This window comes from Alosa pseudoharengus, unplaced genomic scaffold (genome assembly GCF_046254945.1).
Source record: "Alosa pseudoharengus isolate Yale_2024_CS ecotype anadromous, Long Island Sound unplaced genomic scaffold, YU_APseudo_1.1 YU_APseudo_1.1_scf_6, whole genome shotgun sequence".
NCBI classification, from domain to species: domain Eukaryota; kingdom Metazoa; phylum Chordata; class Actinopteri; order Clupeiformes; family Clupeidae; genus Alosa; species Alosa pseudoharengus.
Window position 1 is genome coordinate 12,521,216 of NW_027468848.1, and position 19,313 is coordinate 12,540,528.

At 43.1% G+C, this 19,313-nt stretch overlaps 1 long non-coding RNA gene and 17 other non-coding genes across 18 annotated transcripts in view; all 18 read left to right on the top strand.

Annotated features, from left to right (window-relative positions):
- The window catches only part of LOC143106294 (uncharacterized), a 33,596-nt gene extending 28,162 nt beyond the window's left edge, over positions 1-5,434 (top strand). The window contains exon 3 of the long non-coding RNA XR_012983654.1: positions 926-5,434. This is a non-coding gene — a long non-coding RNA (uncharacterized LOC143106294). The remainder of the gene's footprint in view (positions 1-925) is intronic.
- Positions 5,435-13,489: 8,055 nt separating this feature from the next.
- On the top strand, positions 13,490-13,561 carry trnap-ugg (transfer RNA proline (anticodon UGG)). Its single transcript has one exon. It is a non-coding gene; the product is annotated as a tRNA-Pro (tRNA).
- A 274-nt stretch (positions 13,562-13,835) lies between these two features.
- trnap-agg (transfer RNA proline (anticodon AGG)) lies at positions 13,836-13,907 on the top strand. The gene has a single exon. It is a non-coding gene; the product is annotated as a tRNA-Pro (tRNA).
- Positions 13,908-15,012: 1,105 nt separating this feature from the next.
- Positions 15,013-15,084, top strand: trnap-agg (transfer RNA proline (anticodon AGG)). Its single transcript has one exon. It is a non-coding gene; the product is annotated as a tRNA-Pro (tRNA).
- Positions 15,085-15,254: 170 nt separating this feature from the next.
- Positions 15,255-15,326, top strand: trnap-agg (transfer RNA proline (anticodon AGG)). The gene has a single exon. It is a non-coding gene; the product is annotated as a tRNA-Pro (tRNA).
- Positions 15,327-15,663: 337 nt separating this feature from the next.
- Positions 15,664-15,735, top strand: trnap-ugg (transfer RNA proline (anticodon UGG)). The gene has a single exon. It is a non-coding gene; the product is annotated as a tRNA-Pro (tRNA).
- A 290-nt stretch (positions 15,736-16,025) lies between these two features.
- trnap-agg (transfer RNA proline (anticodon AGG)) lies at positions 16,026-16,097 on the top strand. The gene has a single exon. It is a non-coding gene; the product is annotated as a tRNA-Pro (tRNA).
- Positions 16,098-16,267: 170 nt separating this feature from the next.
- On the top strand, positions 16,268-16,339 carry trnap-agg (transfer RNA proline (anticodon AGG)). Its single transcript has one exon. It is a non-coding gene; the product is annotated as a tRNA-Pro (tRNA).
- Positions 16,340-16,509: 170 nt separating this feature from the next.
- trnap-agg (transfer RNA proline (anticodon AGG)) lies at positions 16,510-16,581 on the top strand. Its single transcript has one exon. It is a non-coding gene; the product is annotated as a tRNA-Pro (tRNA).
- A 189-nt stretch (positions 16,582-16,770) lies between these two features.
- Positions 16,771-16,842, top strand: trnap-cgg (transfer RNA proline (anticodon CGG)). The gene has a single exon. It is a non-coding gene; the product is annotated as a tRNA-Pro (tRNA).
- A 173-nt stretch (positions 16,843-17,015) lies between these two features.
- On the top strand, positions 17,016-17,087 carry trnap-ugg (transfer RNA proline (anticodon UGG)). Its single transcript has one exon. It is a non-coding gene; the product is annotated as a tRNA-Pro (tRNA).
- A 290-nt stretch (positions 17,088-17,377) lies between these two features.
- On the top strand, positions 17,378-17,449 carry trnap-agg (transfer RNA proline (anticodon AGG)). Its single transcript has one exon. It is a non-coding gene; the product is annotated as a tRNA-Pro (tRNA).
- Positions 17,450-17,619: 170 nt separating this feature from the next.
- Positions 17,620-17,691, top strand: trnap-agg (transfer RNA proline (anticodon AGG)). The gene has a single exon. It is a non-coding gene; the product is annotated as a tRNA-Pro (tRNA).
- Positions 17,692-17,861: 170 nt separating this feature from the next.
- trnap-agg (transfer RNA proline (anticodon AGG)) lies at positions 17,862-17,933 on the top strand. The gene has a single exon. It is a non-coding gene; the product is annotated as a tRNA-Pro (tRNA).
- Positions 17,934-18,122: 189 nt separating this feature from the next.
- trnap-cgg (transfer RNA proline (anticodon CGG)) lies at positions 18,123-18,194 on the top strand. Its single transcript has one exon. It is a non-coding gene; the product is annotated as a tRNA-Pro (tRNA).
- Positions 18,195-18,367: 173 nt separating this feature from the next.
- On the top strand, positions 18,368-18,439 carry trnap-ugg (transfer RNA proline (anticodon UGG)). The gene has a single exon. It is a non-coding gene; the product is annotated as a tRNA-Pro (tRNA).
- A 532-nt stretch (positions 18,440-18,971) lies between these two features.
- On the top strand, positions 18,972-19,043 carry trnap-agg (transfer RNA proline (anticodon AGG)). Its single transcript has one exon. It is a non-coding gene; the product is annotated as a tRNA-Pro (tRNA).
- A 170-nt stretch (positions 19,044-19,213) lies between these two features.
- On the top strand, positions 19,214-19,285 carry trnap-agg (transfer RNA proline (anticodon AGG)). Its single transcript has one exon. It is a non-coding gene; the product is annotated as a tRNA-Pro (tRNA).
- Positions 19,286-19,313: the final 28 nt, after the last annotated feature.

The following is a 19,313-nucleotide window of genomic DNA, read 5'->3' on the forward strand; positions in this document are numbered from 1 at the left end:
TACCTACCGATTCTAGATATTCTGTGGATCCTCCAAGCTTAACCTACTATACACCATCACATCAACATCAAAATTGACTTTGTGTCTGTTGCACCTACCCAGGCTACAAAAAATGTAGTCATGCTCGATAGCAAACTAACCTTCTCTGATCATGTTGCCTCAGTCGCCCGGTCGTGCCGTTTCACACTTCACAACATATAAAAAAGTCAGGCCTTACCTGTCTCAATATACTACCCAATTCCTGGTAGCCTACATGTCATAGTCATCTCACGACTTGATTGTAAGCCCTTCCTGACAGGTCTCCCAGCCCTGCACAAATTCAAATCACAAATATTTACTTACAAAGTAGTCTCTGGTTCTGCTCCCACTTACTTGAATGCCCTCAAAAACTCCTGAAGACTCAGCTATTCAGAGAGTATTTCCTCTTGTAGCACTACCTACACCTGGACTACTAGACTACAGAACTGACACTTGACTGTATGGAAGTAATACTGCTGCACCACCTTGACCTTATCACACTTTACCTTGACTGTTTCCCTTGTTGGGAGTAGCTTTGGGTTAAAAAACATCAGCCAAATGTAATGTAATGTAATGGTCCACAGGTCACCTCCATATAATCACACTGGTGGTCCCTGGATCACAATTAGGGGTAGCTGGGATAAATAGGCTACCTATACTCTTTTCAGTGTGTGCTTGAAGCTATTGGATATTATTTGAGTTTCACACCAACATTTTTAAAAAAAATCTATACATTAATACCACAAGCAAGATCTTAACTATAGTCATTGGTGGATCAGACTCTTTGCTCACTGATTGACTTTGCATTTTGCCTGCCATTTAAATTAGGGTCCATTATGTTTAATGTGTTGAGTTGTGTTTAATATTAAAATATTTTCATAATATTATATGCCTTATGTTTTTCCAGCTCAAGCCTGTCCTTAATTTTAAAGGAGAAGAAGATGAACGACTGAATAATATTGAATGTCAGTTTGCGTGGTGCAATCTGAATGGAAATAAAGGGAGTTTGCAGTGTGTGGCCGAAAGGAAATACTTGGCAGTTGGAGAAAAACAAAAGCTGATCGCTAGCAGAGAAACAGCAGAAGTGTTCCAGATGATTTAGGCCCCGTTTACACGTAGATGGGTATTTTGAAAAACTGAGACATTTTCCTTCGTTTGTGCCCTTCGTTTACACGCAAACGGAGAATTCACCTCTGAAAATGAATCTTTCTAAAAACTAAAAACTTCGGTTTGCACGTTTGCATGTAAACTGAAAAAAACGGAGGTTTAGGCAGCCAACGGCACAGTATGCGCCAGAACTTGCACCTGCGCCAAAAGTGCAACTTATGTTTACATTTTCATTTGGCTATGGCAGTGGTCCCCAAACTACGGCCCGCCACCTCATTTTGGGTGGCCCCCCAAAACATGTCCGTGGTGTATATAGCATCCGGCCCGCACGGGAGTACGACATCGTCAAACTATAACCTCCGTAATTTACCCCATTCATTCTCTATGGCGAGTCTTAACAGTACACATGTAATACTCTTTTTGTCCACTGGTGGTTGTTTTGGCGCTGTTTCGCGTTTGCCATCGAAAACGGAATGAAATGTATAGTAGGCCTACCTGCAAACAATGTAAGAGGCCTATGCTGACTGCATCAGTGCTCAAAGTATTCTAAAAGTTTATCAATTAATTGTTTAAAATAACTAACTAACTAACTCACAAAGTTATCATCAGGTGAGTGAAAGTTAGAATGGTGGTCATTTCAGATGTTTCTGCCACCACTTCATAAAACTCATAGTTTGAGAACTTTAAATTATTTGTAGGATATTGCTTGTTCACAACTTGAGCTGTGTATGCAAAGTTCAGAGTTCAAAATATACTTTTGGAACTCCCTGCTAATAGTTTTGAAAATGCTATTATTAGTATTATTTCATTTTAGCTACATTTTACACTAATATGGCATGATGACAAAATAAACACAGATAACAATAGTATTAAATTGCAATAGCCTATAGATTAAATGTAATGGAATATTCCACTAAGGTAGACTGCCTTTGTTCACAGCATTAAACTATTTATGGTTACTGATAAGCGATTGATAATGGTGACTAGTGTTGCACGGTGTATCGATACTAAAAAAGTATCACGAGTGAGTGAGTGCGCAGCCAACATCAACATAGTTCTTTGCCGACAGTCCTCGGCCTTGTGAATAAAACAAAAGGTGAAGAGAAATCTGCAACTACAGTATTACAGATACATCGCGAATAGTGAAGGCAAGCCATCAGGTACACAGAGGCCCGTTTGTAAAATATGTTTCAAAGTAATTTAAAAGCAGTAGGCTACGCATGGAACTTGGTTAAACACCTCATCATAGGGTGCTAACGTGATGAAAGTGCAATGTTCAAGCCAGAATAACATTACCATAACTTGTAAACAACCTATTTCATGTTCGGTCAGTACTACTGGTAATATTTGTCATGGCATGTAGACTGCAATTTGTTCAATAATTATTGCCCAGATGTAGGATAGGCTACCCGAAATGCGCTAATTAAAGCCCACAGCATATAATACCACCAAAGCGTGTTGAGTCCTAATAATAATAGCGGCTTATTGTTACGTGGTAAAAAAATCATGTTATCAAAGAAATAGACGTAATGTAGGAATGCACTCAGATATATTGCAACAGGTAATGGTAGGGTGACCAGACGTCCTCTTTTGCCCGGACATGTCCTCTTTTTGAAACCTAAAAATGTGTCCGGGCGGAATTTCAAAGTCGTCCGGGATTTTGTTATTCTAGCCTCAAACATGTTTACAGCGAATTTGCATTGCTCTCTCTTTCATTCATGGATATATCTATGTCTTTCGTTCACATACTAGTCACGACCTCCCCCTACAGTTCGCTTTGCATTGAGTGGAAAGTGTAGGGTGTAAAGCCTGACCTTAGCTACCGTCATTAGTCGATAGTAATCTCAAACATTTAATTGGTCAGTCAGTCACCTCAATAGCGCAAACTTCCTTGTTTAGTGTAAGTTCACGGAAGAATTAAAACGTAAATTTCCATGTTTTTGTCTCGGTCGATATCAACATGAAGCTGAGTGCCGGACCTGCAAAGCAGGCACTTACGCGTCGGTCGCAAATAAAGGTGCCAACGACCTACAGGTAGGCTATATAATGTTCAGCAAAGCATCGAACGGCAGCGAGGGGTGAGAGCTCATCAGCTAAAGTGACAGAGTTTTTCGACCTTAACATTACGTCTCCAAAATCATTTTGATGGCACATAACCTCATAACCATAGAGTGTAACATGACGAACGGCACTTCTGCCATTGTCTGAGCTATTTATTTAGCTGAACCTTTAAACTGCCTTTAAGGGATAGCCTGCACACTGACAACAGCAGATGTCAATAATCCTCTATCTACTGCAGCCTATATTCAGGTGAATTAAATATGTTGGCATAACATGAGGGATAGATGTAGGCCTATTTCTTTACAAAAGAAATATCTAATAATAATGGATTGAAAAGAGGTAGGCCTAATAATAGACCAGACATGATTGAATAGATGGTTTGATAGATAGATTGAAAATGGACAACATATCCACATCAGTCCCCATCAACACAACTGTTTTCATAGGTCAGGACTATTAAGCTCTAAAACATATTGTTCAAAATTATAGAGCTTCATGTAGAAGATTCATGTATTTTCAGAAACACCTTGGATCAAATTTAGAGATAGGCTATGCAACATTAAAGATGGGTCGCCATCCAAATGTATCTTGCGAGTATAGAGCTCAACAGCCCTGCTGTTATTGTAATTATTGTTTTTGCACATTTAAAACTTTCATGTTTTCAAAATAGTCTTTTGAGGCCAGCACCCCCCCCCCCCCCCACTGAAGTGTCCTCTTTTTCACAAACCCAAATCTGGTCACCCTAGGTAATGGTGTAGGCCTATCTGACGAAGACCTGAGTGGTTGGAACGTCGTACTTGTACACTGGGTACAAAGAAGACTATCCTCACGTTTTTTCCTTTGCAACTGTCAAAGAAATCCCATGAAAACGGGAAGGCCTAGGGTAGCCTATACTGTACATCAGATGACCTAAAGATTAGGCCCCTCTGCATAGCATTCAGTGATTTGCATGCAGTAATTTCAACACTGACCTTGATCTAGCCTAGTTTGGCTATTTAAAGCTACTTTATTGCCAAATCACAACACAATATAAATGAACTATAACAAACAATAAAGGACTTAATCACACAAAGTAGGCCTACTATTTTACTGACTATAAAAAATTTGAAGTTTAGAACCCAGAATGGACCTGCACACTACAAAAGTGCACCGAATTCAACCCAAATGACTCAATACACTTGGAGGAAGTATGAGTCCTTTTTTTTCCAGATATCTTAGGATTTCGCCGTAGTATCGTTTCAGTATCGAGCATCGTGGTATTTATGGCAGGTATCGTATCGAAGTCATAATTTTGGTATCGTGACAACACTATGACTGACTGACTATTATTGCGTTACATGTTTCAAATGTAAAGCACTTTGAGCTGCATTCTGTGTATGAAAGGTGCTATACAAATAAAGCTGGCCCTCTTTTAGAGCCAGGCATAGTGAGCTGGCCCTTGGAAGAAAAAGTTTGGGGACCACTGGGCTATGGCGATCATGGATGCATTCAGAGTAGCAGTCGCATTTATGTTGGTGCAAACTCTTTTCATCTGTTTGGGATTTGCAAATACAGTTCAAAAGAGAAAGAGGAAGTGATTTGTTGCTGTTGTTGCTTTTTTCGGGATTCTGATTGGCTAACGTGGGCTTGAGCTTCTCGTTACACTACCACCTAAAGGTTTGGCATGCTCTTGATGGCATATATACACGGGTTAGTGTAAAAGAAAACTTTTCTGAAAACTGACAGGTGTGCAAACGGAGAGGGTGAAATGTCCGTTTATGTAAATAGCCAGCCACGTGTAAACGTAGCCTTAGATGATTCTAAAAACAACTGAAATGATATGTACATAATTGGGGGAAAACACTGCAAAACCTCAGACAAGCTGTAAATGTTGCTTATTTTCTTTGTTTTATTATGTATTTTTGTTGTATTAAAAGACTAACAGCCCAAAAGAGCATATTTACTTTTATGTATCATATAATGTGATATATTATTTCACTTTTAGCCTATGTAACTTCTGTGTCATATGATAGTTTCTGATACAGATAAAAGACTAACAGCCCAAAAGAGCATATTTACTTTTATGTATCCTATAATGTGATATAATATTTCACTTTTAGCCTATGTAACTTCTGTGTCATATGATAGTTTCTGATACTGATAGTTTCCATTAGACATTCCTGTCTGTAACCTGTTATATTGTATTCTTCTTTGTAAGCATGATGCTTGGTAAGAGTGCATTTGTCGAGTCCATAGGACATTTAGGTATTGTGCCAGTGTCTGTCTCAAATAAATTACAGTTTCAATTGTTTACACACAAAATCTTTTCACTCTGTCACTCACCACACACCATAACCCCATACCAAATCAGCAAAACCACAACCAGTTTTCAATTTCATGAAACACTTTTTGCAAAACACCACACACAATTCTCTACCTAACACAAAAAAATGTGTCAGGAAGTAACTTTCTCTCCTCACATGTGTATGCTTATTACTTTACTGAACACCATCCTATCATTACCTTAGTGTAGGCCTATTAGTGTTTATAATTGTTTGATTCGATTTGGGGACACCAGAGGTGGGACCAAGTCACTGTTTGGCAAGTCACAAGTAAGTCCCAAGTCTTAGCAGTCAAGTCCAAGTCAAGTCCCAAGTACATACAGAGAAGGGCAAGTCGAGTCCAAGTCCAAGTCACATCAAAGCCAAGTCGAGTCCAAGTCCAAGTCCCAATCTTTTTCAAGTCCTAAACAAGTCATCAGGTACTCTTCACTTAATAATGCCATTATTAGACTATCAATCATAATTTTAGCTTTTACATATAATCCACAGTATTTTTTTTATAAATACAGATTAAAATATGTTCAATGTTTCTGTCTTGCAATCTTTTACGACATATGCATGTGCATACCTGTGTAATATACACATGTGCATACCTGAGTAATCTGTACAAAACGGATAGCTACATGACACTCAGCACAGCTGCAAATATATATATTGTTTTTCCAAATTGCGGAGCCCACTGTAAGGATGAGTAATAATTTGACTAATGGCATTTCACTGCACTAGGCCACAGATTTGCCTGCAAACAATTTATTAGGCTGTCTGCCAGTGGCGACTCATAAGGGAAGCCAAGGTCAACACTTTAAAAGATTTATTTAAAAGATAATAATGACAGTAATTTTTTTTTTAAGTATTAATTTCTTAAGAAATACTACACATTTGATGCTGTTTATCTCATTTGTAAATGGTGCACTGTCACTTTAAGCCCATTGTGTGCCACTGTCCGCACGTTCTCATAATTATCTTTTTTTACCAGCTCTATTCAGCCTATGGATAGTCCACAAACTCAAAAATTGTTTGTGCCACATGTATAGCACAATATTAACAATGATAAACATGATATTAAGTTGGCACAAACAGCTTTCATTCCTTTGGAAAGAGAAGCATGTATGACATGATGCTTGCTTGACATTTTCTGTTTGCAATTAAAAGTGAATTATGAGCCTGGTAACCAGTAGCCACCTAGCTACAGTAGCTGAATGGAATGCGTTTTAATCGGCATATCATGTGCTTCATGTAAATAAATTATAGAATACTTCAAGACTCACCAGTTCCATTACACAAAGGCAAAGACAACTCTTCATTTTCTTGTCCACTTTCCAAATCACAGTGAGTGCAGCTAGTATGTCATAGTGACCTGGATCTCCTAGTTTATAACAAACCCAGACAGCAAAATATATTTGGGCCAGATTTGGTCCAGATCTTCATTAGCATTTGGCGCAAATCCTCTAAACGGACCTGCCCCGGGGTCATTTCTTCCAACGGGCCAATACCGGAACAGGTTGGAATTACGGATCAGAGACAGATCTGGGCCAGAACTGGCCCAGTACAGTTAATATTGCCATGGCATTTGGTGCGGATCTGGCCCAGACTCATATTCTACATCTGGGGCTCATCTGGCCCTGGTCTGTGATTCATATTTAAGCTATCAGACAATAAGACCCACACAATTTGTAATTTTCAAAATAGTTTTTTATTTTAAAAAGGCAAAAGAGAACACTGTGTCCGCTAGCCTAAGCTTAGGCCTAGGCCTACAACATAACAGAAACCAATATGTGAAATATAAGGCTTATGTTAATAAACAAACTCCGCTAAACGCACTGAAAGAAAATGTCATGTTAACATAGTCCGTTGCATCTAACCGGGTGATGTCCCGATGATGATGACGACGGCGCTCAGCTGTGTCGGAGGAAGATTACTGGCAGTCTGGGGAGCACTGAAAGCACAGAACAGTTGGGCGATCCTGCAGATCAGCAGGTCGGTGGACTTTGACAGCGACAGTTTGTTGTTTCGTGAGAGTTCTTCGACGTTAGCTAGGCTACTCAATCCAGACAGTGTTGCCAGATGCCAGCAAGGTTTTCCAGCCCAAAGCCTCGCCAAAAACCGCGAGAATGCACAAAAAACCGCCCAAATTTGCTTTTGCTTGTTTCTCATTTAAACACATTGAAATCATTAACAAGCTTTAAAACTATCCAATTTCAGAAACAATATTCAATGAAATGAACGCAAAAGTAGGCTACACGGACCTCAGTCAGACTATTCTTCTATAAGCTTATGTTACGGAAAATAATGCAATAAACGTAGACTATCAATGAGTCTGTTTGTGTCAATAGACGCTTGGAACAAAAGCATTCAGTAGGCTAGCCTAACATACAAACATTGAGTGGATATGAACATACAAAATAGCCTAACGCACAACATTTCAATTATTTATAATAGCAACATGACATGCATATTCATGTATTAGATGAAATCGCATTGATTATAGAACAGGGGTGTCGACTCTTTGAAGAGGCAGTGCGTTCATGGTGGGCCAGCTCTAGGCTACAAAAAATATTTTCATAGGCCTACGCCAAATGTAGGCTAAAGGCTTGAGTTAAACTTGAGTCTGACACCTGTGATTTAGAACAATTAATTAATACATAGGCTATATCTATTCCTTGAGACAGGCAGTTAGGCCTAGAGTTTTCATGAAAATCGCGCTGAACATAGGCTATTTAGGACAGTGTCAGTGCGCTCTTTGCAGAAGCAGTGCGTTCATGCATGGCAACTCTATACACGCAAAAAATATTTTCATACGCCAGATATAGGTTAAAGGCAAACTTGAGTTTGACACCTGTAATTTAGAACAATCAGGCCTACCTGACAGGCAGTTAAACCTAGAGTTTTCATGAAAGTCGAGTTGAACGAACAGGGGTGTCAGTGCGCTGCAGAAGCAGAACGTTCATGCATGGCGGGCCATCTCTACACAAAAAACATAGGCCTATGGCCTAGGCCGTTCGTGAAAATTGCTTTGAGCAATTGTTATTAGGCCTAAAAATAATTAAAAAGTTCTAGTAGGCTTTGTCAAACTTCCTCAACAACTGTCGGGCTGGACGGAACGTGGGCCGTAGTCCTATGTCAAGCCATTCGCGCAAGACCTGTGCGCACATCCATCAACCCTGAAAGAAGGGGAAAGTCCATCCTGTCTCGTAGGTAATCTTTCAGCAGTGTGCACCCTCATAAAGAGATTGACTGTAATGAGAAAATGATCTTTGCCCACTTTGGCATATTGATATTGTCAGTCAGCTAGCTAAATTTGAAAACCCCGCGAGCTGTGTGTTTGAAGGGCGGTTTGCGCCGCAGTAGGGGAGAACCAGACTGAAACACTTTTTAATTAAACGTAATTTACAAAGACATCGTAAAACACTGAAAGCTAATATTTTGTCACAAGCAACCTACATCTGTCCTCTGTCAAATACAGTTGCATTTTCAGGTCTGAACAAAACCATTCAGTAGTTATTTAAGGAGAAATCGAACGTGCGTTTTGTTTCATTCGTCCCTCCTGGCCGGGATAAATGAAACGACATGAGGGACGAAAGAAACATACAGCTTAAACTTCCCACAACTTCAATATTTGACAACATCATGAATGGTACTTAATATGTGTTATTTTAGATAAATTACTGCTGGGCTTTACTGTCTGCTATGAATATCTAACAACTTATTGCCGTCATTGTGAAGCGCATATCTCGCGGTTATGGAAATACCATGCACTATGCCATTTATAGCTAGAATGCATGTTTCGATACATAAGGTGACGTGAGCTGAGAGTGTCTGTTGTGAGTTTAGGGGGCACGTCAGCCAGAGGGTGTGTGAGTGAGTGAGTGAGAGACTGCTGCCTGCTGAGGGTCGCTGGAAGAAGGGTCTGAAGTGCTTATGTGTTTCGGCTACAAAAACCCGCCGAACTGATCCGAAACCAGCCCAATTTTTATACACCCGCCCAAACCCATTTTTGCCCGCAAAATAGATTGCAAAACCGCCCAATTGGGCGGGAAACCGCCCAATCTGGCAACCCTGAATCCAGACTGCAAGGCAGGCTATCATGGCAGCTCGCAGGTCAGCAGCAGTTCCTTGGTCGCGGCAGCGGCAGATCTCTCGCAGAGGCTAGTAGCTGTTCTGAGAAATATTTTCGAGCAGACGGTGAATAGCAGCGCCGTTCACGGATGGATGTCAGAGGACCAGGGCAAAAACTAGACCAATGGACTAACGTTTAAGTTAGGCATCAACCTGCGATTCTTCCTCACTGCTCCTGTGAGACGTACAAAAAGCACACAAAGCAAAGAAACAAAGAGTAAATATTAGATTCAACATCCAGATTATTTATTTTATAACAGTATAGTATGCCAACAACGCATTGCATCCCAAACCGGATAAACTGGAGGACAGCGACAATTCTTGTGGACCTTCGATAAAAAGCTTTACAGCCAAGTTTTTCCACTCTAAATCCATTTTAAACAGGCTTAAAAAACGCTGGCCGTCTAAAGCTACCTGCAGTGCTACTAGCAGCAAGGCTAGCTACAGACAATTGGCTACGAATTTGCAGCTAGCAGCTAACACACAATGGACACGATATTAAGCGATTTTGGTGAATAATAAGCAAAGCTCACCAATTTAGCCTTAAAGCTCATGTTCACATAGTTGTGGATGCATGTTTAAAAGAACCTAGACTACAAGCTAACCGTAGCTACCCAGCTTGTCTGGCACGTTTCAGGTTGTCAGAATTTCGGAGTAAACTAAGTTTGTAAACTTTCATGTTTAATACAGAACAGGCCTATATGTTTGTAAACTTTCATGTTTAATACAGAACAGGCCTAAATATTTAGCAGACTAAAATGACATCAACACCAGTTTACATTTAAAATGATAGGCCTACTTATAATGTACTTACCAATAATCACAAAGACGGTGCAGCCTGTAACGTTAGTCTTCCACTCTGCATAATCACATAACGTAGTTGCAGTAGCAGGTTTATGTGGGAGAAAAGTGTTCCGTTAGTTGTGGCGCGTCAGGTCTGCGCAGCTCCTGCAGATCTGGCCCACACCCGCCGGGCGGACTCAATTCAGTTGTGGCGCGTCTGGTCTGCGAAGCTGCCCCGGATAGGCGCCGCACCCGCTGGATGGACTGTCACAGTCAGAAGCTACAGACAAGTCTGGCGCAAAGTTGGTGCAGATCTGCATAGTGAGTGCGACTGCTGCGCGAATCTGCCGATTCAAAAACGGATCTGGCACAGATGTAAATGCTGTCTGGGAAGGCTAGTGAGAACCGGATAAATTCGCAATCTCCTCTAATCTCGTATTTGTTGCCTTCACGATTTCCTTTTATACGTTTCTTATTTAAAATAAGATATCAATCATCATCAACAATGACAAGCCAGCTGGAACCTACTCGTTTTCCCTCCCTCTCGTGCGTGCTTAGATGCGTTCTCAATTAAATGCAGTAGCTAGCATAAATTGGATCTTCATGGAGAGGTCTCGAAAAGTATCATCTTTAACATGCTGTTGGTGCATTTTAACATTAAACGTTCTCTAACAAGAGTGCAAATCAATTTGCAGTAAAGCTACTATTTATTAGCTAAATGTTGGTCCTTCCTCTGTCTCTTGGTGCCCTACACACAGTGTATAACGCGTGTGGGGGTAGCGGGAGCACTGAACTGTGCTCTGGCTGCTTGTCTCCGCTATTTTTATTTTTCATATGTTTTTTAGTCGCGGAGGGAAAGCGTCTCTGGGGTGACTGGTCCACGATCAAGAAATTTAGTTTTTGATTCGAGACATGTCAAGTCATAACAAGTCAAAGAGGCAAAGTCCAAGTCAAGTCTCGAGTGAATAGTATTCAAGTCCAAGTCGAGTCGCAAGTCATGCAGAATTTTATCAAGTCAAGTCTGAAGTCATTAAAATCATGACTCGAGTCCAAGTCATGTGACTCGAGTCCACATGTCTGGGGGACACCCACCTTGACGTTATCAGTAATATTGAATATAGTGTGATCATCTTTTTTGGCCATCCTGGAGAAAGATGTTAACAGAGTGTTCAAGAGACAGAACCCCCGCAAAGTATAAGTAAGTATAAGTATATATACTCTTTTGATCTCTGCATTTATCCCAGACTTTGTCTCTCCCTCCATCCTGAAGCACTGTGCCGAGCAGCTGTCTCCAGTGTTCACAGATATTTTTAACATCTCACTGCCACGTACCAGCCTGATTCAAGACCTCCACCATCATCCCTGTCCCCAAAAAAACAAAGATCACAGGACTAAATGACTACAGACCAGTTGCCCTGACTTCTGTGGTGATGAAGTCGTTTGAGCGCATTTTGGCTTCATGTTATATTTCCGGTCTCGTTCCTCTAGTTCAAAATGTTATTTTAATTCATATGTTGGTCTGTTTATGACTCCTATGTTTGTTTGTGATTATTTTTGTTTTGAATCTATTATCTTCCTTGTCAAAAAAGAAAGGCATTGTTAACAATGGGCACAAAAAAAAATCCTCCACTTAAGTATATATACTCTTTTGATCCCGTGAGGGAAATTTGGTCTCTGCATTTATCCCAATCCGTGAATTAGTGAAACACACTCAGCACACACTAATCCCGGCGCAGTGAGCTGCCTGCAACAACAGCGGCGCTCGGGGAGCAGTGAGGGGTTAGGTGCCTTGCTCAAGGGCACTTCAGCCATGCCTACTGGTCGGGGTTCAAACCGGCAACCCTCCAGTTACAAATCCGAAGCACTAATCAGTAGGCCACGGCTGCTCCCCCACTTCGTTGTGCCCCACCTACCATGTCTCTGTGCCCCACACTTTGAGAACCACTGATATAAAGAATAAAAACAGAGCAGTAAGAATAGTATCAAAAGCAGTAGGATATAGCTATGTGTAAGTACTTTACAGTATGTACATTTGTGAATAAATAAATAGAACAGATTTGAATATAAATATAGTGCAAGGCAGTTCAGTGCAATGATAATGTATTAACAATATTGTAGTTGTAAGATTGACGTATTATACATGAGGTAGATGAGCAGAACAGTGTTGACTGACTTTGTTAAGTGCAAGGGTGGGAGCTATTTTTGAGCATTCAACAGAGCGACTGCTTGGGGGAAGAAGCTGTCTTTGTATCGGCTGGTTTTGGCAAACAGTGCCCTGTATCGCCTACCAGAGGGAAGGAGGTTAAACAGTTTGTGACCAGGATGTGAGGGGTCTGCTGAGATTTTTGCTGCCCTTTTCCTGACCCTGGACCTGTACAGGACAAGTCCTGGATCCCATACAGGAAAATAACATATCCACATATATGCAGCTTAAACATATTCCAGTATAAGCACATCTATGTTAAATAAATATATTTCCATGTATTTATCAATCAATTTCAAAATATCAGTAAATATTCAATATTGGCCACTTTCTTATATTTCCTGCATATAATTAAATATATTCTGCATAGACTTTCATACAAGATATCCAAATAATAGGTTCCACATATACTTGCACATATACATTCTTGTAGTATATATTTATATATTGTAGCCATCCAGGGCCGGAGTGGGTAATCGGGAGAATTCCCGGTGGGCCGCTTCACTTTTGGGCCGGTCGAGGGAAAAATATTGGCATTTGTCACGTTAATCTATCTTCTCTTAAAGTTAGATTAAACCCAATAGTAGGCCTACATTACCTAAATTCCATAGCCTAAATAGGTTAGCAACACAAACTTGAGAGATGCAAGTGAGCAAATCAACTTGATTTCATTGAAAAACATTTCATAGCCACTCAAGGCTTGTTGGACTAGGGCAATGATTCTCACTTTGAGTGCGAGAGGTCCCGGGTTCAAATCCCCAACATGCCCTTTTGTGCTTCTTCACCAATTCTTTGTCGGCCTCACTGTCTAACGCCTTTGTGCTGTGGAGATTTAGCCTCAGTTGGATATTTATTTTTTTCCCCGGAGCCATCACATTGCGGCTCGTTGGTCTAGGGTAATGATTCTCGCTTTGGGTGCGAGAGGTCCCGGGTTTAAATCCCGGACGAGCCCGCAGGCGCATCTCATTGAAATGTGTTAATTTTCAACTCTCGTCAGTAAACTAGAAAAGTATGTTGTTTTTTTTCCAGCTAAAGTCATAGCCAGTCAAGGCTTGTTGGTCTAGGGGTATGATTCTTGCTTAGGGTGCGAGAGGTCCCGAGTTCAAATCCCGGACGAGCCCGCAGGCGTTACAGGTGCATTTCATTGAAATGTGTTAATTTTTAACTCTCGTCAGTGATCTAGAAAATTATGTTGTTTTTTTCCAGCTAAATTCATAGCCATTCAAGGCTCGTTGGTCTAGGGGTATGATTCTCGCTTAGGGTGCGAGAGGTCCCGGGTTCAAATTCCGGACGAGCCCTTCCCCACGCAACTATTTGTCATTATCATGTGCTTGTGTCAGCACTGTGTCACCTTTGCTGTACAGCATATAGCCGGCAGCTTTTCTGCAACTAAACACCACCACACCTCCCTTTCCTTTCAACTAAATATTGCTGCACAGAAGGCTCGACATAAGCGTTTGAGCAGCGTGGCTCGTTGGTCTAGGGGTATGATTCTTGCTTAGGGTGCGAGAGGTCCCCGGTTCAAATCCCGGACGATCCCTTCCCCATGCAACTATTTGTCATTATCATGTGCTTGTGTCAGCACTTTCTCACCTTTGCTGTACAGCATATAGCAGGCAGCTTTTCTGCAACTAAACACCACCACACCTCACTTTCCTTTCAGCTAAATAATGCTGCACAGAAGGCTCGCCATAAGCGTTTGAGCAGCGTGGCTCGTTGGTCTAGGTGTATGATACTATCTTAGGGTGCGAGAGGTCCCGGGTTCAAATCCCGGACGAGCCCTCTGTTCTGTGAAACTCTGCAACTTTTGCTGCTAGCTGCCACCGGTGAACTGCTGCAGTTTGTTACCCAGGACTTACTTTAGGAAATGTTGATGCGCAGTGGAACCAAGCTGAAATATTGGTCTTCCCTGCAGACCACTCTAAATATTTGTGTGAAGAAAGGCACCGAATAAAAGGTACCCTTGTCCCAGAGTTGTTGGTCTAGGGGTATGATTTGCGCTTCGGGTGCGAGAGGTCCCGGGTTCAACTCCCGGACGAGCCCTTCTTTCCGAAAGAAACGCCAGACTTCACTGCAAGAATCGACGCTAACGAAACAAACAAAGACGAAACTAATTTGTTAGCATTGAAGGAAAAGAGCCAATTTTGAACCAGATTTTTTACTTGCTCAGGCCTAGGGGTATGATTCTCGCTTAGGGTGCGAGAGGTCCCGGGTTCAAATCCCGGACGAGCCCTTACCTACGCAACAATTTGTCATTATCATGTGCTTGTGTCAGCACTGTCTCACCTTTGCTGTACAGCATATAGCCGGCAGCTTTTCTGCAACTAAACACCACGAGACCTCCGTTTCCTTTCAGCTAAATATTGCTGCACAGAAGGCTCGACATAAGCGTTTGAGCAGCATGGCTCGTTGTTCTAGGGGTATGATTCTCGCTTAGGGTGCGAGAGGTCCCGGGTTCAAATCCCGGACGAGCCCTTTCCCACGCAACTTTCTGTCAGTATCATGTGTTTGTGTCAGCACTGTCTCTCCTTTGCTGTACAGCATGTAGCCGGCAGCTTTTCTGCAACTCAACACCACCCCACCTGCCTTTCCTTTCAGCTAAATATTGCTGCACAAAACGCTCGACAAAAGCGGTTGTGCAGCGTGGCTAGTTGGTCTAGGGGTATGATTCTCGCTTAGGGTGCGAGAGGTCCCGGGTTCAAATCCCGGACGAGCCCTCTGTTCTGTGAAACTCTGCAACTTTTGCTGCTAGCTGCCATCGGTGAACTGCTGCAGTTTGTTACCCAGGACTTGGGGTCCCCTTGGTCCAGGCACGTTGGTCTAGGGGTATGATTCTCGCTTCGGCTGCGAGAGGTCCCGGGTTCAACTCCCGGACGAGCCCTTCTTTCCGAAAGAAACGCCAGACTTCACTGCAAGAATCGACGCTAACGAAACAAACAAAGACGAAACTTTTTTGTTAGCATTGAAGGAAAAGAGCCAATTTTGAACCAGATGTTTTACTTGCTCAGGCCTGCAAGGGGTCCTGACCAAATAAGACCCAGGAGAGCACTCAGCGGCTTGTTGGTCTAGGGGTATGATTCTCGCTTTGGGTGCGAGAGGTCCCGGGTTCAAATCCCGGACGAGCCCTTTTGTGCTTCCTCACCAATTCTTTGTCGGCCTCACTGTCTAACGCCTTTGTGCTGTGGAGATTTAGCCTCAGTTGGATGTTTATTTTTTCCCCCGTAGCCATCACATTGGGGCTTGTTGTTCTAGGGGAATGATTATCGCTTTGGGTGCGAGAGGTCCCGGGTCAAAATCCAGGACGAGCCCGCAGGCGTTATAGGTGCATTTAATTGAAATGTGTTAATTTTCAACTCTCGTCAGTGATCTAGAAAATTATGTTGTTGTTTTTTTCAACTAAATTCATAGCCAGTCAAGGCTCGTTGGTCTAGGGGTATGATTCTCGCTTAGGGTGCGAGAGGTCCCGGGTTCAAATCCCGGACGAGCCCTTCCCCACGCAAATATTTGTCATTATCATGTGCTTGTGTCAGCACTGTCTCACCTTTGCTGTACAGCATATAGCCGGCAGCTTTTCTGCAACTAAACACCACCACACCTCCCTTTCCTTTCAGATAAATATTGCTGCACAGAAGGCTCGACATAAGCTTTTGAGCAGCGTGGCTTGTTGGTCTAGGGGTATGATTCTCGCTTAGGGTGCGAGAGGTCCCGGGTTCAAATCCCGCAAGAGCCATTTCCCACGCAACTTTCTGTCAGTATCATGTGTTTGTGTCAGCACTGTCTCTCCTTTGCTGTACAGCATGTAGCCGGCAGCTTTTCTGCAACTCAACACCACCCGACCTGCCTTTCCTTTCAGCTAAATATTGCTGCACAAAACGCTCGACAAAAGCGTTTGTGCAGCGTGGCTCGTTGGTCTAGGGGTATGATTCTCGCTTAGGGTGCGAGAGGTCCCGGGTTCAAATCCCGGACGAGCCCTCTGTTCTGTGAAACTCTGCAACTTTTGCTGCTAGCTGCCACCGGTGAACTGCTGCAGTTTGTTACCCAGGACTTACTTTAGGAAATGTTGATGCGCAGTGGAACCAAGCTGAAATATTGGTCTTCCCTGCAGACCACTCTAAATATTTGTGTGAAGAAAGGCACCGAATAAAAGGTACCCTTGGCCCAGGCTCGTTGGTCTAGGGGTATGATTCTCGCTTCGGGTGCGAGAGGTCCCGGGTTCAACTCCCGGACGAGCCCTTCTATCCGAAAGAAACGCCAGACTTCACTGCAAGAATCGACGCTAACGAAACAAACAAAGACGAAACTCTTTTGTTAGCATTGAAGGAAAAGAGCCAATTTTGAACCAGATTTTTTACTTGCTCAGGCCTGCAAGGGGTCCTGACCAAATAAGACCCAGGAGAGCACTCAGCGGCTCGTTGGTCTAGGGGTATGATTCTCGCTTTGGGTGCGAGAGGTCCCGGGTTCAAATCCCGGACGAGCCCTTTTGTGCTTCCTCACCAATTCTTTGTCGGCCTCACTGTCTAACGCCTTTGTGCTGTGGAGATTTAGCCTCAGTTGGATGTTTATTTTTTCCCCCGTAGCCATCACATTGGGGCTTGTTGTTCTAGGGGAATGATTATCGCTTTGGGTGCGAGAGGTCCCGGGTTCAAATCCAGGACGAGCCCGCAGGCGTTATAGGTGCATTTCATTGAAATGTGTTAATTTTCAACTCTCGTCAGTGATCTAGAAAATTATGTTGTTGTTTTTTTCAACTAAATTCATAGCCAGTCAAGGCTCGTTGGTCTAGGGGTATGATTCTCGCTTAGGGTGCGAGAGGTCCCGGGTTCAAATCCCGGACGAGCCCTTCCCCACGCAAATATTTGTCATTATCATGTGCTTGTGTCAGCACTGTCTCACCTTTGCTGTACAGCATATAGCCGGCAGCTTTTCTGCAACTAAACACCACCACACCTCCCTTTCCTTTCAGATAAATATTGCTGCACAGAAGGCTCGACATAAGCTTTTGAACAGCGTGGCTCGTTGGTCTAGGGGTATGATTCTCGCTTAGGGTGCGAGAGATCCCGGGTTCAAATCCCGGAAGAGCCCTTTCCCACGCAACTTTCTGTCAGTATCATGTGTTTGTGTCAGCACTGTCTCTCCTTTGCTGTACAGCATGTAGCCGGCAGCTTTTCTGCAACTCAACACCACCCGTCCTGCCTTTCCTTTCAGCTAAATATTGCTGCACAAAACACTCGACAAAAGCATTTGTGCAGCGTGGCTCGTTGGTCTAGGGGTATGATTCTCGCTTAGGGTGCGAGAGGTCCCGGGTTCAAATCCCGGACGAGCCCTCTGTTCTGTGAAACTCTGCAACTTTTGCTGCTAGCTGCCACCGGTGAACTGCTGCAGTTTGTTACCCAGGACTTACTTTAGGAAATGTTGATGCGCAGTGGAACCAAGCTGAAATATTGGTCTTCCCTGCAGACCACTCTAAATATTTGTGTGAAGAAAGGCACCGAATAAAAGGTACCCTTGGCCCAGGCTCGTTGGTCTAGGGGTATGATTCTCGCTTCGGGTGCGAGAGGTCCCGGGTTCAACTCCCAGACGAGCCCTTCTTTCCGAAAGAAACGCCAGACTTCACTGCAAGAATCGACGCTAACGAAACAAACAAAGACGAAACTTTTTTGTTAGCATTGAAGGAAAAGAGCCAATTTTGAACCAGATTTTTTACTTGCTCAGGCCTGCAAGGGGTCCTGACCAAATAAGACCCCGGAGAGCACTCAGCGGCTCGTTGGTCTAGGGGTATGATTCTCGCTTTGGGTGCGAGAGGTCCCGGGTTCAAATCCCGGACGAGCCCTTTTGTGCTTCCTCACCAATTCTTTGTCGGCCTCACTGTCTAACGCCTTTGTGCTGTGGAGATTTAGCCTCAGTTGGATGTTTATTTTTTCCCCCGTAGCCATCACATTGGGGCTTGTTGTTCTAGGGGAATGATTATCGCTTTGGGTGCGAGAGGTCCCGGGTTCAAATCCAGGACGAGCCCGCAGGCGTTATAGGTGCATTTCATTGAAATGTGTTAATTTTCAACTCTCGTCAGTGATCTAGAAAATTATGTTGTTGTTTTTTTCAACTAAATTCATAGCCAGTCAAGGCTCGTTGGTCTAGGGGTATGATTCTAGCTTAGGGTGCGAGAGGTCCCGGGTTCAAATCCCAGACGAGCCCTTCCCCACGCAAATATTTGTCATTATCATGTGCTTGTGTCAGCACTGTCTCACCTTTGCTGTACAGCATATAGCCGGCAGCTTTTCTGCAACTAAACACCACCACACCTCCCTTTCCTTTCAGATAAATATTGCTGCACAGAAGGCTCGACATAAGCTTTTGAGCAGCGTGGCTTGTTGGTCTAGGGGTATGATTCTCGCTTAGGGTGCGAGAGGACCCGGGTTCAAATCCCGGAAAAGCCCTTTCCCACGCAACTTTCTGTCAGTATCATGTGTTTGTGTCAGCACTGTCTCTCCTTTGCTGTACAGCATGTAGCCGGCAGCTTTTCTGCAACTCAACACCACCCGACCTGCCTTTCCTTTCAGCTAAATATTGCTGCACAAAACGCACGACAAAAGCATTTGTGCAGCGTGGCTCGTTGGTCTAGGGCTATGATTCTCGCTTAGGGTGCGAGAGGTCCCGGGTTCAAATCCCGGACGAGCCCTCTGTTCTGTGAAACTCTGCAACTTTTG